Below are 22,231 nucleotides of genomic sequence, written 5' to 3' on the forward strand. Positions count from 1 at the left end.
ACTCGCGTCCCTGTGACTTGTGAGTTCTCCGCAAAGCTCCGCCTCCAAGCTCCCCGCTTCACTCCTCCAGCGGTTCGGTCCTCGGGCCCGGTCGGATCGTTTAGGGTAACAACTTCGTTCCGACACCGTGGCCTCCGGGAGCCACACAGCCTGCTCGCTGATGACTAGTTGCGGGTAGAGGGGAGGAAGGAAAGGGAGTCCTGGCTGGGGAGCCCATGTGGGAATCGCAGAGCGCGAAGCCAGGGTCGCCCTCTCGATGGAACCAGAGGCCAAGCTTGGGGCTGCTCAGGCTAGTTAGGCGAACCCGGAGGGCGGACCTCTGGGCCGCAGGACAATGCAGGGGTGGCTTTGAGGCGAGCTATGGAAGGCTCCCAGAGTATCAGGGACACACAGTCACCTCAGTTCTGGGGGACTCAGCTGGAGGGGTCGGGAGGTCGCCTGGAGGGGGGTGAGGCAGGGAGGCTTTGTCTTCCCTCCTGCTGTGAAGCTCTTCCGTCAAAGTCACCCCATCCGCTGAATTCCGTCTCCTTTGCTTAAGGATGTAGCCGTGTATTACCTCTCCCGCCTTTTTTGTTGGGAGATTTTTTTTTTCTGTCGTGACATATTATTTCTCCCATCATAAAAAGCAAGCCAACCAAAACCAACCCTCCATAGGCCTCATTTCCCTCCTTCCCTTTGCAGCAAAACTCCTGAATACAGAAAAATAGAAAAATATAGAAAAACTACCTCTAGTCACTGCCTCCAATTTCGCTCCTATTTGCTTCTCTCTCTCTTTTAAAAAATTTATTTGCAAGGCAGACACAGCAAGAGAGGTGGTGAGGGGTGGGGGAGAGAGAGAGAGATCTTCTATCTGCTGGTTCACTTCCCAAATGCCTACACCAGCCTGAGCTGTGCCAGGCAGAAGCCAGGTGTCAGGAACTTCCTCTGCATGGGTGTCCACCCGTCTTGGGTGACAGGAGCCCACATCCTTGGGGCGTGATCTGCTGCGTCTGGGTGCTAGCTAGCAGGGAGCTGGACCAGAAGCAGAGTGGCTGGAACTTGTGCTGGCACTCCATTCCCACTCACTTTTGACGGTTCTTGGGTCAAGTTCCTGTCTCCCCAGGATCTGTCGACCTAGTTTCTGTGGAGGATGCCTAGTGCAAGGTCCTTGCCTTCCCTGAACCACCAGCGTCTTCCATGACACAGGTGAGCACTGGCTCTTGGGCACTGCCCTTCTGGCTTTCCTCCAGCTTGGCTGCACAGCCCTCTCCTGTTGCTGGAATGTTCTAGGCCCCAGTCCTTGGCTGTCTCCTTTTCCATGCCTGGAAAAAATCAGAATATCGGGACTTTGTAATGACAACACTCAGATTTTTTTTTTTTCTTCAAACTCCAGGCTCCGTGGATGCGTACCAGGCGTAGGAAGCTCAGTGTGTCCTGACCAGACCTAGGAATCGCACCTCAACTTCCTGCCAGCTTCAAGTCCACCTCACAGGTGCATCCCAGCATCTGTGGCTGGCGCCCTCATCCTCTGTTGCTCAAACCTGGGAGTCATCTTTGGTTCTTCATTTTCTTTCATACTCCAAAGCTAATTCCTTATTGAATCTAGCTGGCTTTGCCTGAAAAGCAAACAAACAGAATATGATCATTTCATTTCATCTCACCTTTACTTCTAGGGGCTCCAAAGCACCACTCTCATCTGGCTGCTGTAAGAGCTCTCTCTCTCTCTCTCTCTCTGTCTCTCGCTCTCTTTTTCTCTCTCTCTCTCAGACTTGTTTATTTTTATTGGAATGTCAGATTTACAGAGAGAAGCAGAGACAGAAATACCTTCTGTCATACAGTTTACTCCCCAAGTGGCCATAGCGGTCAGAACTGAGCTGATCTGAAGCCAGGAGCCAGGAGCTTCTTTCAGGTCTCCCATGTGGGTGCAGGGTCCCAAGATTTTGGGCCATCCTCTGCTGCTTTCCCAGGTCACAAGCAAGGAGCTGGAAGGGAAATGGAGCAGCCGGGACATAAACCAGTGTGCCCATACGGGATCCGGACACAGGCAAGGGGACAGTTTAGCCAATGAATCATCACACCGGGCCAGTGAGAGCTTCTTTAGCATCTGTCCACACATTCCTGCCTTCTTTACGTACAGTGTTGATTGGTCTTAAAATTTTTAAACATCAAACTTTAAATTTTTAAAAATTAAAAAAAAAAGATTTATTTATCTCTATTGGAAAGTCAGATATACAGAGAGGAGGAAAGACAGAGAGGAAGATCCTCTGTCCAAGATTCACTCCTTAAGGGGCTGCAATGGCTGGAGCCACGCTGATCCGAAGCCAGAAGCCAGTAGCCTCCTCCCAGGTCTCCGACATGGGTGAGGGTCACAAGGCTTTGGGCCTTGCTCAACTTTTTTCCCAGGCCACAAACAGGGAGCTGGATGGGAAGCGGGACTGCTGGGATTAGAAGTGGAGCCCATATGGGATCCCGGCACGCCCAAGGCGAGGACCCTAGCCACTAGGCTACCATGCCAGGCCCAATATTTAAAATTTTAAAAATATGAGTTGGTAGAAACACACAGTGATACCGCTGCTGTGATACATGACATTTCTTTAAAAATTAAGCATAGGTTTACCATGTGGTGCAGCAATTCCGCTCCTGAGTTTATATGTCAAAAGAACTGAAATGGGAACTGAGAGCCTTGCTTACTCTTATTCATAGCAACTTCTTCTACATCAGCCAAAAGATGGTAGCGATCGAGTGAGCAATATGTCAAACGTGATGTATACATAGAATATTATTTAGCCTTGGAATGAAGAGAAATTCTGAGGTCAGGTGTTTGGCTTGGAGGTTGGAAGGCTAGTTCCTAACTGGTACCCTAACCAGTGTCTTAGGTGTGTTCTAACCGAGTGTCTGAGTCCCAGCCCCACTCTGCCTGCTAACAGCACCCAGCCCCCGAAGGAACAGGTGATGCCCCTGCACGCCTTGCCACCCACGTGGGGCACTTGGACTCATGCCAGCTTGCTTCCAACTTCAGCCGGGCCTGGCCTCAGCCACGGCAGGCATTAAGCAAGTCAGGGTCATGAGTCTGTAACTTTAAAACTTGTAAGGAAAGTCTGACACCCTGCAAGATGAGCCCTGAGCACACTAATGCTAAGCAGAAACGAGCCAGTTCAAATCTGAGAGAGTATAATTGCATTCGTATGAGGTGCCCAGAATACACCAACTCAGAGAGGGCAGGAGGTAGGATGGTGATTGCAGTAGCCTTTTTCATTGCTGTATTGAAATACTTGAGGTAGGCTACATATAATACATACATATTTTAAGGATTTGTTTAATTTCTTGAAAGGCGGTTATAGGGCCTGGCGCAATAGCATAGAGGTTAAAGTCCTTGCCTTGCATGTGCTGGGATCCCATATGAGTGCCAGTTCTAATCCCAGTGGTCCTGCTTGCCATTCAGCTCCCTGCTTGTGGCCTGGGAAAGCAGTCGAGGACGGCCTAAAGCCTTGGGACCCTGCACCCATGTGGGAGACCCAGAAGAGCTCCTGGCTCCTGGCTTCAGATTGGCTCAGCTCCAGCTGTTGCGGCAGAGAAAGGCAGTTATAAAGAGGAGGGAGATAAATAAAAATAATTCTTAAAAAAAAAAAAAAAAGAAGAAAGAAACAAACTCGGGCCAGATGTGGTAGCCTAGTGGCTAAAGTCCTTACCTTGCATGCACTGGGATCCCTTACGGGTGCCAGTTCTAATCCCATTTGGATGCCAGATCATATACTGGCTGCTCCATTCAATTTCCCATCCAGCTCCCTGCTTGTGGCCTGGGAAAGCAGTTGAGGACAGCCCAAAGCTTTGGGACCCTACACTTGCCTAGGAGACCCAGAAGAGGCTCTGTGCTCCTGGTTTCAGATCAGCTCAGCTCCAGACATTGTGGCCATTTGGGGAGTCAATCGGGATGGAAGAATTTTTTTTTTTAGATTTATTTATTTTTTATTGCAAAGTTGGATATATGGAAAGGAGAACAGACAGAGAGGAAAGAATGAATCACTGATTCATTCCCCAGGTAGCCTCAATGGTCAGAACTGAGCTGATCTGAAGCCAGGAGCCAGGAACCTCCTCCAGGTCTCCCACACAGGTGTAGGGTCCCAAGGCTTTGGGCCATCCTCGACTGCTTTCCCAGGCCACAGCAGGGAGCTGGATGGGAAGTGGAGCTGCCGGGATTAGAACTGGCACCCATAAGGGATCCCAGTGCATGCAAGGCAAGGACTTTAACCACTACACTATCGCATCAGGCCCCAAAATTAATAAATCTTGAAGAGTTCACTAGCATAAAATAAAATAAAAATAAACTCAGTAGGGGCAGCAGTTAATGCGCTGCTGGAATGCCCACGGCCCACATCGAAGTAGCTTGGGTGGGTCCTGGTTTTCTCACCCAGATCTTGAGAATGTACAGCCTGTAAGGCAGCTGGTGTTGGCTCAACACGTGTGGTCCTCATCAGCCTGTGCATTCTAGACTCCTGGCTTTCGCACAGCCCAGCCCTGGCTGCTGCAGCTGTTTGGGGAATGGCTGAATGATGTCTGCCTGTCTTTCTCACTTCCCTCCTCACATATACAGAAACCCCATCACCACCATCTCTGCCTGTCTCTGTCTGCCTCTAGGCTTTTCAAAAAGAGAAAATAGAGAGCATTTTAAGAAGTAATAAATGAGTAAAGCCTGTAACACATGGTGTGGCATAGAGTCCTAAGTGTGATTGGTCTATTGTCCTACGCAATCACGTTGTGTTAGGAGCCTAATACCATGGTAGGCCCTGTTTGAAGGTTGCTAAGTCAAGATTGAATTAAATAGCATGTTGAGCCAACAGTGCTGGTTATAATACCGACTTACAGCCACTAGTCACATTTCCTCTCTGCACCTGCTTTTTCACCACCCGAAGACCTCTAAGCCCTCTAGTAGCTCGTAGGAAATATATGAGCAAGAGTCATCCCCAACCTCATCCTACTTTGTTCCACATCCCTTGTCTGATGTTGCTGGACCCTTGGGCAGATGAGCTTGCCTGGGATCCTAGTGTTGGCTCTCGACAGGCACCGACTCCCATCCACCACCAGATGGCGCTGTGGGTTCATTCCCGTGATGCCGGCTGATGTCAGGCAGGGGAAGCTCCTGGGGGAGGTGGCTCTTTTTGTAGCCACTTTATAGACCAAGCCCACCCAGGTTGTGTGGTAGATTCCGGAAAGCTGACAGACCTAGGGTGAAGTGCGAATGTCTGGTAGAGGCAGCTCAAGGAATGGTGAGAAGCCAGCAGGAGAGCCACAGTTTAGTGCAGCACAACACCTGTTCTAGTTATGTCTGGGTTTTTAAAATTTGATTTAATTATTTTAGTTGCACGATATGCTTATTTATTGGAAATACAATAACAGAGAGAGAGAGGAAGCAACAAAGATCTTCCACTTGCTGGTTCACTCTCCAAATGGCTGCAATGGCTGGAGGTGGGCTGGTCTTGAAGCCAGGAGCCAGGAGCTTTTTCTGGATCTTCCATGAGAGTAGCAGGTGCCGAAGGTCCTGGGCCTTTTTCCGCTGCTTTCCCAGGCCACAAGCAGGGAACTGGATGGGAAGTGGAGCTGCCGGGATTAGAACCAGCGCCTATATGGGATCCCGGTGCATTCAAGGCGAGGACTTTAGCCGCTAGGCCACGCCGCCGGGCCCCCACCCCTTGTCTTTCAGAGGCACACCCCCACACCCAGCAAGCCAGAGCCTTGTCTTTCTTGTTCACGTGTGGCTCCCAGGTCACCCGAAGCAGTGACCAGTCTAGAACGGATCTTCAATATTTGGAGACTGATGAAAGAAGAAATGTAAGAAGAGCAAGGACCCAGATGGGACCGTCTGCCGCTTCACTGTCCACATGCCTGCACCGTCAAGGGCAGCCCCGGAGCTGAAGCCAGGAGCTGGCACTCAAGCCAGATGTCCCAGTGGACAGCGAGGACCTGGTCACCTTCAAGGGTCTGTGGGCAGAAAGCTGGACTCGGGGGCTGGAGTCTGAGAGCGAAAGCAGCTTTCACAGGTGTCTTCGCTGCTGGGCCAGAGGCCCACCCTTGTCGTCACTCCAATACACTGTGCTGTCACGTGTGCTTTCCAAGTGGCTCCCATGTGTGGTCTCCGAGGTGTGTAAATGCTGCACTCACAATGGCGGACAGCTTATGTCATCTGCCCCCAGCTCTGAGTGCAGTGACGTCACGCTGGTGGTCTCCAGCCTTTACAGATGTTGTTCACCCTGCTCCTTCAACAGCCACACTTTGACGAGTTGACTGCTGGTCCTGGTCGTGAGATCTGGGTAAAAGAGCTACCCGTCCAGCCTCCCAGATGTTCATGTGTCACTTTATCACGGACCAAAAGGCGCATCCTCGGTGTGCTGGGTTCTGTGGTCCTGGGTAACTCTGACAGCACCCCCTGGGGAGACAGCGCCCCCCCCCCCGGGCATGGAACATGCTGCAGAGAGCCGTGCGCCTGAAGCTGAGGGTGGCATAGTCCCCAGGCTTCCTGGGAGCCATCTGGCTCAAGGTTCAAGCCACAGAGGTGTTCTTCATGTTGGGGGCTCACACATCCTAGGCCCTCTCCGTGACTGTCTGGGCTGGGACAGGGTGACGTGGATGGAGGAGAAAGATCTGGCCCCTGACACTTGTTAGAGGATACACGCCAGCGGGTGAGGAAAGCTGGTATTACCTTTTCCATGGCAGTCAGGCTTTCCCCAAAGGGAGACCGGGGTGGGAAGCAGAAGGGTTAAACGTCAGCTGTCTTATCCACCTGCTTTGCTGCCAAGCGCGGGCTCTGAGACCAGCTTCTCAAACCGCAGCAGAGAGCTAAGCTCTTGCTTCTATAATCAACAATGCTTTCAACTGCTTCCCAAGAAAAATGCCCCAAAACCTCAGCACGCCTGCTGCAGCTTGTTCTCCTGCTCGCTCTTAAACTTAATCCTGCAGCGTGCAACTCAATAGTGGAGCTGCTCTTTCCCCACAGGCACTTGGGGACAGTGGTGGAGGAGAAGGGGAGGAGCCTCTGACAGCTCAATCAATAATAAAGTTAATTACTTCATGAATTCATTCATAGTAAGACAAGTCCACATATACACATATACACGGGGAGGAAGGGCCCTCCGGTGGCGCCTCTGTCCTTTGAAGCTGACCTTGGTGCTCGGGCCTGACCTTTCCCTGCAGAGCCTGGGTTCCACGTGCAAGATGGAGAGCTCTTCCCACGTGCAGCAAGTTGCTCAAGCCCGCTGCCCATGGGCAAGCCTCAGAGCTGCATTTCTGAGAGCTGGTGGCCTTGGCAGAGTGCTGTGTGTGCGCGCCTGCTTTAGTCTCACGTGTCTGACTCATGGCAGGGTGTGGCAGGAGGAGCAGGAGCTGCCGTGGATTTGTCACCATGCCTTTCTGTCCCAGCTTGGTGGCGGTCTTATAGTCCTCCTTAATAGCGACAGTTGAACAGCCTACAAAAGACCTGGTATGTTTTTATTTATTTTTGGTTTATCTATCTATCTATCTATCTATCTATCTATCTATCTATCTATCTATCTATCTATCTATCTATCTATCTATCCATCTATCCATCCATCTATTTTTTGCCTGTCTGTTCAGTGTTATGTGAGTTGCCCTAAAGGATGTGTGGCAATTTTCACTTCCAGTTTCTCGTCACTGGTGGAAGCCTTCCTCCCTTGGTTGCTAAAAGCTTTACTGTAGTCCCCCTCTCCCCAGTCAGGGAACCGGGAGGCAAAGTCCTTTCCAGTGAGATCGGGGGACCTTCCGTGGGAGAGGAACCCCCACGTGCCACTCCATTGGGCTCCGGGAGAAGCGGTACTCCGGTTCAGGGCACACCTGTGTCCTGCAGATGGCGCTCTGTCCAGCAAGGTGGAAAGGCAACCTCTCTGAGCCTCGGCAAGGATGGACAAGTTCACAAGGCAGAGGTGGTGCCGTTAGCTCACCGTCTCACTTAGGTTTTGGCAAATATTGACGTATTCAAAAGGCAGAGTGACAGAGAGCAAGATGGAGAGACCTTTCGCTGGTTGGTTCACTCCCCACATGTCTGCGACATCCAAGGCATTGCTAGGCAAAAGCCAGAAACCCAGATCTCTTCCCGAGGCGCCCACGTGGGTGGGTGGCAGGGGCGTCACCTTGTTTCTTCCTGGGATGCTTTAGCGGGGAGCTGGCTTGGAAGCAGAGCAGTTAAGCCGTAACACTGGCCCCTCATCTCTTTTCCTCGTTACGTGTCCACAGAAACAACATTGTGGGTTGTTGTTGGCCACCACCTGCGGCACCCGGATCCCGTTGGGGTGCCAGTTCAAGCGCCAACTGATCCAGCTCTCTGCTAGGTACCGAGGAAGATGACACGAGTTTCTTGGGTCTCACGTGGGAGACCTGGCTAGAATTCCTGACTCTTGGCTTTGGCCTAGTCCAGTCCTAACCAGAGTGGTCAACCAGGGAGTGAACTAGTGGTTGCAAGATTTGTCTCTCCATTTATCTCTGTAATGCTGCCTTCCAAATGAATAAATCATTTTTAGAAAATGAAGCATCAGGGACCAGTGTTATGGCATAGCAAGTTAAGCCTCTGCCTGCAGTGCCAGTATCCTGTATGGGCACTAGTTGGAGTCTTGGTGGCTCTGCTTCCAGTCAAACTCCCTGCTCATGGCATGGAAAAGCAGCAGAGACTGTCTCAAGTCCTTGGGCCCCTGCACCCACATGGGAGAGACCTGGAAGAAGCTCCTGGTTTCTGGCTTCAGATTAACCCAGTCCCTGCTATTGCAGTTATTTGGGGAGTGAACCAGAAGGTGGAAAATCTCTCTTTGTCTCTCTGTAACTCTGCCTTTCAGATACAATTTTTTTTTTAAGATTTATTTTTATTATTTTTTCATTGGAAAGGCGGATATACAGAGAGGAGAGACAGAGAGGAAGATCTTCCGTCCGATGATTCACTCCCCAAGTGAGCGCAACGGGCCGATACTATGCCGATCCGAAGCCAGGAGCCTCTTCCGGGTCTCCCACGCGGGTGCAGGGTCCCAAAGCTTTGGGCTGTCCTCGACTGCTTTCCCAGGCCACAGGCAGGGAGCTGGAAGGGAAGCGGGGCTGCCGGGATTAGAACCGGCGCCCATATGGGATCCCGGGCGTGCAAGGTGAGGACCTTTAACCAATTGCGCCACCGCGCCGGGCCCCAATTTTTTTTTTTTTAAAGAAAAGAAAATGTAGCATCATTGTGTGGGACACCAAGACTGTAATGAGCCCACAGCTGGAGGTTCTGGCTGAGGGGAATGGAAGGTAGGAAGAGCAAATCCAGAATGGAACAAGCACTTCCTCCGGTGAGATGCCAAGCTGCTTCTTTGTGGTCCATGGAATTAGGCTGCCAGTAAGCAGCCCCTGGGTCCCTTATGGTGGGACACAGAATCAAGGTCAAGGACTGTTCCTGCCCTTGGGGAAATGGGGCATTGGTGGGGGTGGGTAGCCTGGTTGGCTTTGAAGGGGGATATTGTTCTGCAGCCCATGCATGCGCTCTGCAGAGAGATCTTCTGTCCATTGTTTGCACCCAAATGGCTGCGATACTCAGATCTAGGTCAGGCGAAAAGCAGGAAGTAGGAGCTTTCTCCTGTCTCCTGTTTAGGGGCAGGAGCCCAAGCACCTGGGCCGTCCTCTGCTGCGTTCCCAGGTGCATTAGCAGGGAGCTGGGCCAGAAGTGGAGCAGCCAGGACTTGAATCAGTGCTGCTGCTTCTCCTCCTTCTTCAGATATATTTATTTTTATTTGAAAGACAGATTTATAGAAAGAAGCAGACACAGAAAGATCTTCCATGCACTGGTTCATTCCCGAAGTGGCTGCAATGGCCGAAGTTGAACCAATCTGAAACCAGGAGCCTTCTCTGGGTCTCCCATGCCACTGCAGGGTCCCAAGGCTTTGGGGACATCCTCAACTGCTTTCCCAGGCCACAAGCAAGAAGCAGGATGGGAAGTGGAGCAGTCGGGACACGAACCGGTGCCCACACGGCATGCAGCACTTGCAAAGGGAGGATTGGCCAGCCGAGCCAACGTGCCGGCCCCAGAGGTTCTGCTCGTCTTCTCTTGCTCTATGCCTCAAAGCTGGGACCGTGTGCAGGCGAAGGAGTGTGCACCCACACAGGTCTGTCAGGCACTGAGTCTCCTGCTTAGAGGACGGAAGTGTAAACTGGAACAGTCTGGAGGGCCTGTGCAGATGTGGCTCAGACCACGTGACCCCAAGGTGCAGTAGCCGACTGCGGTGTTTTCATCTGCTTCATCTCCCGTTTTCTGACACCGGCTGTTTTCTTTTTTCTTTTTTTAAATTTTTAAAAATTATCATAAAATGATACAGTTCCATAGGCCTTGGGATTTCCCTTACTCCTTTTTTTAAAAAAAGATTTATTTTTTATTGGAAGGGTAGATATACAGAGAGGAGGAGAGACAGAGAGGAAGATCTCCCATCCAGTGATTCACTCCGCAAGTGACCACAACAGCCGGTATGGCACCGATCCGAAGCCAGGAACCAGGATCCTCTTCCATGTCTCACACGTGGGTGTAGGGACCCAAGGTGTTCTTCCCAGGCCACAAGCGGGGAACTGAATGGGAAGTGGAGCTGCCAGGATAAGAACCGGTGACCATATGGGATCCCAGCGCGTTCAAGGCAAGGACTCTAGCCACCAGGCCACAGCACCGGGCCCGATTTCCCTTACTCCTAATCCAAGTACTTCCCCCACCACTGAGTTCCCCTATATTATTATTACAGTATAGTCCTTCATAAACAGTCATGTGTCCGTTACTGTAGGTATGTAGAATGGCAGGGAGTCTAGCATTCTATTGTCAAGACATAGTTAACAGTTTCATTGGGAGTCCATGTTTGATCTGGAAGTAGAGATGCACACTGCATTGTATCCTCATTTCCAATCCAGCTCCCTGCTAATGTGCCTGGGAAAGCAGCGAAAGGTGGCCCAGGTGCTTGGGCCACGGACTCATGTAGGAGCCCCAGAAGAAGCTCATAGCTGCTCTCTCGGTCTCTCTCTTTTTTATTTTTTAAAGATTTATTTACATTTATTGGAGAGTCAGATACATAGAGCCGAGGAGAGTCTGTCTCTCCCTGTGTCTGTAGTCCTGCTTTCCAAACAAACAAACAAATCTTAAAACAAAAGAATAACAAAACAAAACACGGAAATACTACCATTTTGTTTTGTTTTGTTTTGTTTTGTTGTTCTACCGGCTGCCAGTAGAGGTCACCAGAGGGAAATGGCAGCTCTGGAGGAGGAGGCAGGGCTGTCCCCTCTGCATCCCGCAGGCTGCTGGTCCTGGCTGGCTCCCCTGTACCACTCACAGGAACAACTTGGCTGTGCCCGCCCGAGACACCTGTCCCTGCGAGCAGCCTTCCAGCGGGGGCTGCCAGATTGAGCAAAAAGAACACAGGGCACCAGTGACATTTCAATTTCAAATACTGAACAGTTTCATAAACACACATTTATTTCAAATATCACACGGTACATAATCAAGAATAACAAACTATTTGGGGGTGAGCGTTAGCACAACAGTTAAGATCGTGTTTCTGATGCCTGCAATCCACATCAGAGTGCCTGAGTTCAAATCCTCTCCAAGTCACCAATACCAGCTTCCTCTTAAGTGCGCCCTGGGAGGCAGTAGGTGACAGCCCAAGGAGTTGAATTTCTGTCACCCACTTTGTGTCTAGGATGGAGTTCCCTGGCCCCTGGTTTCAGCCAAGCCCAACCCTGGTGGTTGCAGGCATTTGGGGAGTGAATCAGCCAAAGGAATCTCTCTCTTTTCCTTTCTTTAAGATATACTTGGGCCCGATGTGGTAGTAGTTCTAATCCCAGGCAACCCTGCTTCCCATCCAGCTCACTGTTTGTGACTTAGGAAAGCAGTCGAGGATGGCCCAAAGCGTTGGGACCTTGCACCTGTGTGGGAGACCCAAAGAGGCTCCTGGCTCCTGGCTTCGAATTGGTTCATCTCCGGCCTTTGTGGTCACTTGGGGAGTGAATTATCAGATAGAATATCTTCTTCTCTGTCTTTCCTCCTCTCTGTATATCTGCCTTTTCAATAAAAATGAATAAATCTTTTAAAAAACTATTTATCTGGAAGGTGGAAGAATGTGATGAGAAGAGAGAGAGAGAAATAACTTCTATTTTCTGGTTCATTCCCTAAATGTCCACATTAGCCTGGGCTGGGTCAGGACAAAGCCAGGAGCTGGCATTCTATCCTGCCTCCCCATGCAGGGTCCGTGAAGTTAGGCCATTGTCTGCTGCTTTTTCAGGCACATTGGCAGGAAGTTGGATCAGAAGCTGAGCAGCTAGGATTTGCATTAGCATGCCGATATGGTATGCTGGCATCAAAAGCAGCAGCTTGAACCACTGTACCACTTAGTCCCAGTTTTCCTGTCTTCCAAATACTAAATTAAAATTAAAATTTATTTGAAATTCAAACTTAACTGAATGTCCTGTAGCTCACTTACAATTTCTAAGTGGAATGCATTCCTCCTCCCCTCAATGAGCCAGGGCCGTTAAGCTTCTGTCTTTCAGTGTTGGCATCCTGTATGGACACTGGCTTGAATCCTGGCTGCTCCACTTCCCATCCACCTTCCTCCTGATGTACCTGGGTCCAAGTGTGTGGGCTTCTGCATGTATGTGGGAGACCCAGAAGAAGCTCCTGGCTCCTGGCCTTCAACCAGCCCAGCTTTGGCTGTTGTAACCATGTGGAGAGTGGCAAGTGAATGGAAGACCTCTCTCTTAGTCTCTCTTTTCTCTTTGCCTTTTAGAAAACAAAAAAAATCTTGGACCCGACATGATAGCCTAGTGGCTGAAGTCCTCACCTTGCCCATGCCAGATTCTCACCTTGCACGCAGCAGGATCCCATATGGGCGCCAGTTCTAATCCTGGCAGCCCTGCTTCCCATCCAGCTTCCTGCTTGTGGCCTGGGAAAGCAGTTGAGGCTGGCCCAAGGCCTTGGAACCCTGCACCCGCGTGGGAGACCCGGAAGAAGTTCCCGGATCCTGGCTTCAGATTGGCGCAGCTCCGGCAATTGCATTCATTTGGGGAGTGAATTAACAGTTGCAAGATCTTCCTCTCTGTATATCTACCTTTCCAATAAAAATGAATAAATCTTTAAAAAAATATGTATTTGTTTTTTCTTGAAAGGCAGGGATTGGGAGAGAGAGAGAAATTTTCCTTCTTTGCTGGTTTACTCCTCAAATGGCAGCAGTACCCAGGGCTTGGGCAGGCCACAGTCAGGAGCCATGAACCCAAACCAGGTTTCCCACGTGAGTGGCAGGATCCCAGTACTTGGGTTGTCATCTACTGCCTTTCCAGGCACATTAGTAGGAAGCTGGATGGGAAATGGAGAAGCTGGGACTGGAACTAACTCTAACATGGGCTGCCAGCGGCACAGGCAACAGCCGTACTCTGTGCCACAAGGCTGGCCCCTGGTGAGGAGCTTATCTCTGCTGCTGTTTCTTTGTCATCTGCTTCTTTTCCTTTCCTTTCTTTTTTTTTTTTTTAAAGATTGATTTATTTTTATTGTAGGGGCAGATTTACAGATATAAATATAAATCTTCTATCTTTTGGTTCACTCCCCAAATGGCTACAATGGTCAGAGCTGAGCTAATTTGAGGCCAGGAGCTTCTTTTGGGTCTCAGATGCAGTGAGCTAAGGACTTGGGCCATGCTCTACTGCTTTCCCAGGCCACAAGCAGGGAGCTGGACGGGAAGTAGAGCAGCAAGGACACGATCAGGTGTCCTTATGGGAATCCTGGTGCATTCAAGGTGAGGATTTAGCCACTGGGCCGTTATGCCAGGTCCTTATCTCTAAGTTGGCCCCTTGGGGCAGGGTATTAGGTGCAGCAATTATGATGCTGCCTGTTATAAGATGCTCTTATATGCTCTTATCAGAGTGCCTGATTTGAGTTCTAATTCTGCTTCCAACACCGCCTTCCTGCTAATGCTACCCTGGGAGACAGCAGGTGATACGGCTCAAGTACTTGGGTCCCTCTGATGAATGTGGAAGACCCAGCTGAGTTAAACTCGTGGCTTTAGCTTGGCCCAGCCCTAGATGGAAGATATTTGTCTGCCTGTCTACTCCTCTTTATCTTTCAAACAAAATGATTATAAATTTCAAGATAATAACATTAAGACCAGCAAATGGGCATGCAGTACCAGTATCCCCTACCTCTGTTTGAGTCCTGGCTGCTTCACTTCCAAATCAGCTTCCTGCTTAAGGCTGATAAAATAGCAAAGGATGGTTCAAGGCCTTTGGCCCCTGCACCCGTGCTGGGAGATCTGGCGGAAGTACCTGGATCCTGGCTTTGGATCAACCCAGATACAGTCATTGTGGCCGTATGGGGAGTAAGCTCTCTCTTTCTCCTCTCTATCACTCTGCCTTTCAAATAAAATTGAGAATAAATTTTAAATCATAATATGAAGACGGTACCTTGAATATTGCATTCTCTATAAGGAGGAACATGGTGTCCTCACAGTCTGGTTTCTTTTCTTTCTTTTTTTTTAATTGTTATTTGATTTTGATAATCTTTACATAGTTGATTAGGGCATAAAGGGTCATGGGCTACAGGAAAGTTGGTAAGACCATTGTTTCCACATTTTTTTTTTCTGTATCTGGGGTGAGGGGTGAGATCAAGGGAGAAGCCCTACCAGGCCTCCCACCATCCCAGGGTCCCCGGCATGTGCCATGCTCTAGGGCACTGTTCAAGTGGTTTTGATAATTCAACAGTTATGAATTGCTGCCAATCTCACCATTCCAAGCACAATGAAATCTCTTCAGAATTGACTGGTTGACACAATTCACCTTAGAGTCTCCGTTTGCCCAGAATTTCATCGCCAACACATGGCTGGGGTTGTTAATTGATTTGTTCTGTCCTCCATCCTCTGTTGTGATACTACTAGATGTTCTCTGCAGGTTCCAGTGGACTGCCATATCCTCCATGTGCACCTGGATATGCTGTCCACTGTTCCATCTGAGACTCTGAGGAGGCTCAGCTTTGACACATGCACTCCATGGTCAGACCATGGAACCTGCACTTGTCTTCATAATTGGGGTTCTGAGATCAGCAGCTCAGTTAGAGGGATCCGCAAAGAAACTTCTTCTGAGGTGATTCCAGACCTGATTCCTGGGTGTGCATGCCAGAACAGGGGCCAGCACAGTCTGTCACCCCAATCAGCTTATGCACATGCTGGTGGTTGCAATTGCTGGGTCAGTTCTGTTTCCAGCCCTGTCCTCCACACAAACTACATAGGCTGTTTTCTAACAGAGTAAACTGAAAAGGAATGCCATCCCCCTAAGAAGTAATTTTATAGGACAAATCTAATCCTGCTTAATATTCAATTACCCGAGGCCACACCTACAAAGTAGGATGGTAGGGATTAAGTTTCAGCATGAATTTGGAAAGAACAAAAGCATCCATTGAGACCATCCAGGTCCTCTGAGGTCTTGGCCACACCTTCAGGTGGGTGGCACCAGCATTGCCCACCCATTTCTTAACTAATTAAGAGACCACCAATGGGGAACATCTCCCCTGTAGATTCCCCGCCCAACAAGGAGGGGTCACGGAAGGCTTAAAACCCCTAGACCCTTCCTCAAACCTTTGGTGTCTCTCTCTCCCTCCTCTTTCCAGAGGCACCCCACCTCCTGGCTTTCTCTCCGGAGGTGCTTCCCCTTCCTTCCCTTCCCTGCTCCCTGGTCCCTTCGCAAATAAACTTTTCTGTTTGCATCAGATTCCCGGCTTTTATTTCTATACTAAGCTGAGGAAAGAACCCACCGGGCATTTCTGGTAACATCCATGGTATTTTATCCTTCACCCCTCAGAAGTCATACCCTTCACCTGCAAGATACGCTCCTTCCCTCTCCAGTGTCTTGATTCCTCCCAGCACCAACACTGAATGGCTGAGTGTCCAAGTGTGCTTGCTCCTGAGCTGACCTCCCCTCCAGCTGTGAGTCTGGGAAATCAAGCATGTGCTGTTCTTCCCAAGTACAATGGTTGGATGCACACTTAGACAGGTGTTTGGCCACGGTACATGGGGTAACTAAGGTTGGTTTAAGTAATTACTGGTATACTCTTACTTTATAGGAAAAGAGCTGTGCCTTTTTTTTTTTTTAAAGAGAATCATGATAGTAATTCGTTTTTAAAATACAGATTTATTTCTTTGAGAGGGAGAGTTAGAGGGAAAAACAGGGAGAGAGATCTTGCATCCTCTGGTTTATTCCCCAAATAGTCACAATGGCAGGGACTGGGCCAGGCTTAAGTCAGGAGCTTGGAACTATCTGGGTCTCACTTGGTGAAGGGGCACAAGCACCTGGGCCAATTATTTTGCTTTCCCAGGTGCATTAGCAGGGAGCTAGATCAGAAGTGGAGCAGCCGGGACTTGAACCAGTTCTTATATAGAGTGTCAGTGTCCCAGCTGGCAGTTTAACCTGCATAGCACCATAGCAATGGCCCAAGGCTTTGCCTTAAGAAGCAATAGCTCTAGGGAGGCTGGGGAGTAGAGGAGAGGAGTGAAGAGGAGAGAAGAGAGGCCAGGGGGTGGGGGAGGAGAAGAGTGGAGAAAGGAGAAGAAAGGAGGGAAGGGGAGAGGAGATGAGAGACGAGAGTTTCACTGCTCGGAGGAAGTGGTGTGATGGGCTGGGACACAAGCAGCAGCAGCGGGAGCGGGCTTGGAGGATGCTGGGGTTGCCTGAGCTGCTGCCAGCAGCAGTGGATGGAGTTTTGCAGGGCTTGTGGTTGCACATGTCAGCTGGGCCGGAAGCTGTCGGGGTCACCAGCTGTGAGGAGTTCCTGTAACAGAGGCCTCTGAGGCAACAAACAAGACTTAGCTGAATGTAAATTTAATTGTGAGCTGCAGAAGGCGGGGTAGGGAGTGGGAGATCCTTTTCTCCCCAGCCCAGATCATAGACATTTCTATTCTGAAAGTAAAAAAAATAGAAGAAAAGTCACTGGGCCCAAGTTAACTCCAAACTGAGTAGGACAAGCAACAGTAAATCTTCAGACTAGAGCATAACCTCTGACTCCATGTCCTCATGTTCAGCCTCATCCGGTTCAGGGTTGGTCCGCCCCACCCCGACAGCTTTGCTGGATGCATTCCAGGCCTCAGCTCTCAGGAGTTGGCGTCAGTGGCCTACGGTCCCCCACTTCTTGCCCCCAGCTCACATTGCCTGCAGGGGTTTTACACTCTATACTCTTGGGGGAAGCCCCAACTCATGGTTCCACTAAGCAGTGCACTACTGAAGGCCCTGATACCACAGCTCCATTGTGTTGGGCCCAAACAGGGCCTCTCCCAGGCAGCTCCATCCCTGTGCCAGGTTTCTGCCTGGGTCCTGAAGCTGAGACATACTTTAGAATCTATGGAGGTAGCCATGCCTCCCTGGGCAAATGAGCTCCAGCACGGGCACCTTGTGAATGCTGCCACAGCTTACATTATTCTGTCCAGAAAAGCAGCCCAAGCTATACCAGAACCGTGTGAGCTACAGCCAGTGCAGGCATGGGGAACAGAGGCCCAAGGAGTCCCTGGGCAGTGAGCCAATGGTCCCATGGCTGTCCTTGGCACCTCCTTAAAAATCATTCTGCTCCTTCCTGGATCCTGGCCTTGGATTGGCTCAACTCCGGCCATTGCAGTCACTTGGGGAGTGAACCAGTGGACAGAAGAGCTTCCTCACTGTATCTTCTTCTCTCTGTATATCTGCCCTTCCAATAAAAATAAATAAATATTTTAAAAATCTCTCTAAAAAAATTCTTCCTGCTCCAAGATCCAGGCATGCTAGGGCTGTAATGGGTAAGGCTGCCCTTTGCCATAAGATTTCCCAACTGCTTTGGAGCCCTTCTCCCTTAATCTGGGTGAATAGTTTCCTGCTAGGCGTTTTGACCCCCCTTATCAGACATGAATGGCTTTTGAAAAATAGTATTTATTAATTTGACAGAGTTACAGGGCAGGGTTGGGAGTTGGGAAGACAGAGAGCTCTTCCAAATGTTCTTTGGAAAATGCTGGGAGGGCAGTGGAAGTCCCAGCCTGCCTGGTGTTTGATCATCACCTAAAGCTCCTGTGTAACACTTGGAAACAAAGTTTCGGAACAAAGTTTTGGAACAAAGGTTCGGTCGCAACAAAGACTAGTGCACAATATGGAATGCCGAGGTGAGGTTGCCTGTACTGGAAGGGACCGCAGCGCCCAACCAGCCTGACAACAAGAAAGGAAGGGGACAGAGCCGGCAGGGGAATAAGGGAGGGTTCCTTTGCAGGACAGCTACTTCTGCAGGAGAGCATGGGCTGGAATGGGGGCAGACCAGACTAGGCAGAGCTACCACACCTGTGCGCCTCATGTGGACTAGATCAGGGAAAAGCCGGGCTCGGCGGATTATTCCACTGGTGCAAACAAAATTAAAGCGGGCGAGGTTTGTTTGGGCAGCATCAACTGGAATCTGGGAGTGGGAGAGGCCTGGGAGGGAAATAGTGGGCTCATCCCTCTTGGGTTACCACTTCCACGGGAGGACATAAAACTAAGACAGCGGCTGGGGTGGAATGCGGTGTGGGACAGACAGGATTACTGCTACACTTACTGGCAAACCAGGGTAGGGAGTGGGCCTGGTGGGGGTTATTGTGGGTTGCTGCAACTAGGCTGCAGCTCCCACTGGTTTATGTGAGGGCCAAGTATGTGTGGGGCAGAACCAGGCTGGACCGCAACACCCATTGGTTCCAGTGGAAGTCGGGAGTGAAAACAGAACCAACCCAGCAATTACAACCACCAGCTGATTGGAGCGATGGACGGTGCCAGGCCCTGTACTTGTTAGCACATACAAGAAGTTTCTTTGGAGATCTTCCTAATCTAAATGCTGGAGTCAAGAACCCTAACGAAGAAAAGAGAGAAGACAGAACGGGTCAACCAACCATCTCAGCTATGATGGACTATGTCAATCAGTGGATTTTTCAAAGACCTCATAGTGCTTGGAGTGGCAAGATTGACAGCGATTCATAACTGTGGCAATATCAAAACCACTTGAGCAAGAACCTCAGAGTATGCCCTACATCTGGGACCTGGGGAGGGTGGGAGATGGGGTGGGCCTTCTCCCTTAATATCCCCCTTTAAACATGAAGGTAACAATATGGAAAAAATACTAGTATTATCCACTTTCCTGTAGCCCTTGAACCTTCTTACTCTAACTAACTATGTAAAGAATGTCAAAATAAATTTTATTAATAAAAAAAAAATTGGAAAAAAAAATGCTGGGAGGGCAGTGGAAGTCCCAGCCTGCCTGGTGTTTGATCATCACCTAAAGCTCCTGTGTAACACTTGGAAACAAAGTCTCCTGTTGGGATGTAGCTACAGGGGTGACAATTGAGTGCAGCGGGCAGCATGCCCAGAAGCACACAGGGGACATGACAACCAAACCATCCTGGACAGCAGAGGACACTGAGTGCCTCATCACAGGATGAAAAGAAGAGCAGGTAGGACAACACTCCTGGCCAAGTTTTGGCAGCAGGTGGCTGGGTGTGTGGATGCACTAATGAAGAGTTTATCAACCAATGGACCTTGGAAAGATTTTCTCAACGCTGGGGCAATGAAATCAACATGTCTGAGAACTATCAAAACCGCTGAAGTAACAACTTCAGAACATTCTTCCCCACATTGGGGTCTCTAAGATGGCACTGAGTGGCTGTCCCCCATCTCTCGATACTGATGCAGTTTGACAGCAAGGAACAGCACCCTTCTCTCCCCCGCAGACACAGGAGAAAAGGAAGGAAATTGTTAACGTGTGTCCCATCCACCTCCCTCTGTGCCTTGACCTCCCCACCCTGATGGGTGGCCCACATGGGTGTGCATCCTTCTCAACTATGCTAATCGCATTAAAAATATAATAACATTTTTACAAGGGAAAATAAAAAGATTTTTATTTGAAAGACAGATTTGCAGAGAGAAAGAGAGACAGATCTTCCATCTGCTGGTTTACTCCCCAGATGGTAGCAAGTGTTCACTGCTTTCCTGGTCTGTAAACAGGGAGCTGGATGGGAAGTGGAGATTGAAGATGGAGTTGAAGCACGTTGAGCCATGGTGCCAGCTCCAACAAATGCTCTGAGTCTCATACTTAGGAGTCCTGTGGGTCAGCTCTATCCTTGCACCACTCCCTTGATTTAGTGAGCTAATCCGTGGTAAGGAGTTGACTTGTAGCTATCAAGGTGGGAAAAGGAACTGCAAGCTGGTGGCCGATGGGGCCTGATGAATTCTGTGTCAAAGGCATAAGGGGGCGTGGCTTGATTCTGCTGGGGGTGGAGCACTAGGTAGGAAGAGTTGAGCTGTAATACTTACCAGATCATTTCTGCAAGCCTTGAAGTATAACTTCCCCTCTTTCCCCTGAAGCACCGTGTTTCTCCTGGGACTAGAAAAGAGGAGATGCCATTTGGTCCCCTGGACCAGGCTCCACGTGGAGATGCCATGAAATTCCCCACAAGCCTCATTCTAACAACGTACTAACACTCACCCAGGTTCCTCCTCACGTGTGTATTCAATCAGATTTCCACCTCATGTCCTGTAAGTTATCATTCCAAGTGTGAATTCCATTTTTGTGTTTTTGGCCTTCAGCACTTGTTTTTGGGTCCTTCTGTGGCCTCCTCCCACTCTCACCTCATAGGCAGCCTCTTGCTCACACTTATTTGTTTATTTTTTAAATTAAAAAAAAAGATGTACTTAGAAAAACTTTTTTTAAAAGATTTATTTATTTGAAAGTCAGATATACAGAGAAGAGGAGAGACAGAGAAGAAAATCTTCTCTTCACTGATTTACTCTCCAAATGGCTGTAATGGCCGGGGCTGAGCCAATCTGAAGCCAGGAGTCCGGAGCCTTTTTTGAGTCTCCCACACAGGTGCAGAGTTCCAACGCCTTGGGCTGTCCTCGACTGCTTTCCCAGGCCACAAGCAGGGAGCTGGATGGGAAGTGGGACCGCCAGGACTAGAACCAGCACCTACCTATATGGGATCCCAGTGCTAGATCCAGTGCCCATATGGGATCCCAGTGTGTGTGCAAGGCAAGGACTCCAGCTGTTAGGCTACCATGCTGAATTAAAAAAACTTTAAAAAAAATAAAATATGTATTTTTAAATTTGTTTGAAAGGCGGAGTTACAGAGGAGCTACAGAGAGAATCTTCCACCCACTGGTTTACTTCCCAAATGGCCACAACAACCAGGACTGGGCCAGGCTGAAACCAGGAGTCTGGAGCTTCTTTAGCTGCCCAAGCACGTTAGTAGGCTGCTGGATTGGCAGTGGAACAACTGGCAATTGAACCAGCACCCGTATGGAGTGCTGGCAATGCAGGTGGAGGCTTAGCTTGCTCTGCGGCAATCCTGGCCCCAACTCTTTCACATTTAAATGCATCTGTCACTATGTTTACACCTCTATTTTGAATGCTTCTCTCTGTCAGGGGTGAAAGTTGGAATAAAAATAGAGTGCATGGCCCTGTAATAATTTCACTAGGACGTACACATAACTCAGCCAAGTTTAAGATACAAGTTTTGTGAAATGGTTCTGCGTAGTTATCTGTGAAGGCTAAGAATACTAGAGGGTTCAGCGCTATAGCTCAGTTGACTAATTTCTCCTTTCACAAATGCTGGTTCATCTCTGCTACCCCACTTATTTTCCAGCTCCCTGCTTGTGGCTTGGGAATGCAGAGGAGGACGGCCCAAAGCCTTGGGACCCTGCACCCGCGTGGGCGACCCACAGGAGGCTCCTAGCTTCCGGCTTTGGATCGGCTCAGCTCTGGCTGTGGCAGCCACTTGAGAAGTGAACTGCAACACTCTTTGTGCTGCCCTCTTGACTCCAGCACCTCCTCAAAGCCACACCTCCTGATGTTGTCGCATGCGGGATTCAATATCAACAGGAATTTTGGAGGAGACAAAAGCATTTTACATCTTGCCATGTACTGTATGTGCTAAAAATTCCCCAGAATGGAAAGCAGAACCAAAACTAACACAAGGTGCTTACATTAGAATTTCATTTATGCACCTGCCAACATGAACACCCAACGTCCTCTGGAAAGGTCAAGATTTCAACTGAGAGGAAAGCAGAGATGAAGAGATGAGGGGCCTCAGCTGGAATCAGCATCCACAAGTGGGATGCAGGCCTCTGAGGTGGCCACTGTGCCACAAGGTCAGCCCCTGGAGAGATTTGATTGGTGGCCTCTTGCCAACATCAGAATGTACTGTGTGATCTTCTAGAATGGCTGTAAGGTAGATGTTTTTGCAACTGTCCT

The sequence above is a fragment of the Ochotona curzoniae genome, unplaced genomic scaffold, assembly GCF_017591425.1.
Source record: "Ochotona curzoniae isolate NIBS_2020 unplaced genomic scaffold, NIBS_Ocur_1.0 contig_2404, whole genome shotgun sequence".
NCBI lineage: Eukaryota > Metazoa > Chordata > Mammalia > Lagomorpha > Ochotonidae > Ochotona > Ochotona curzoniae.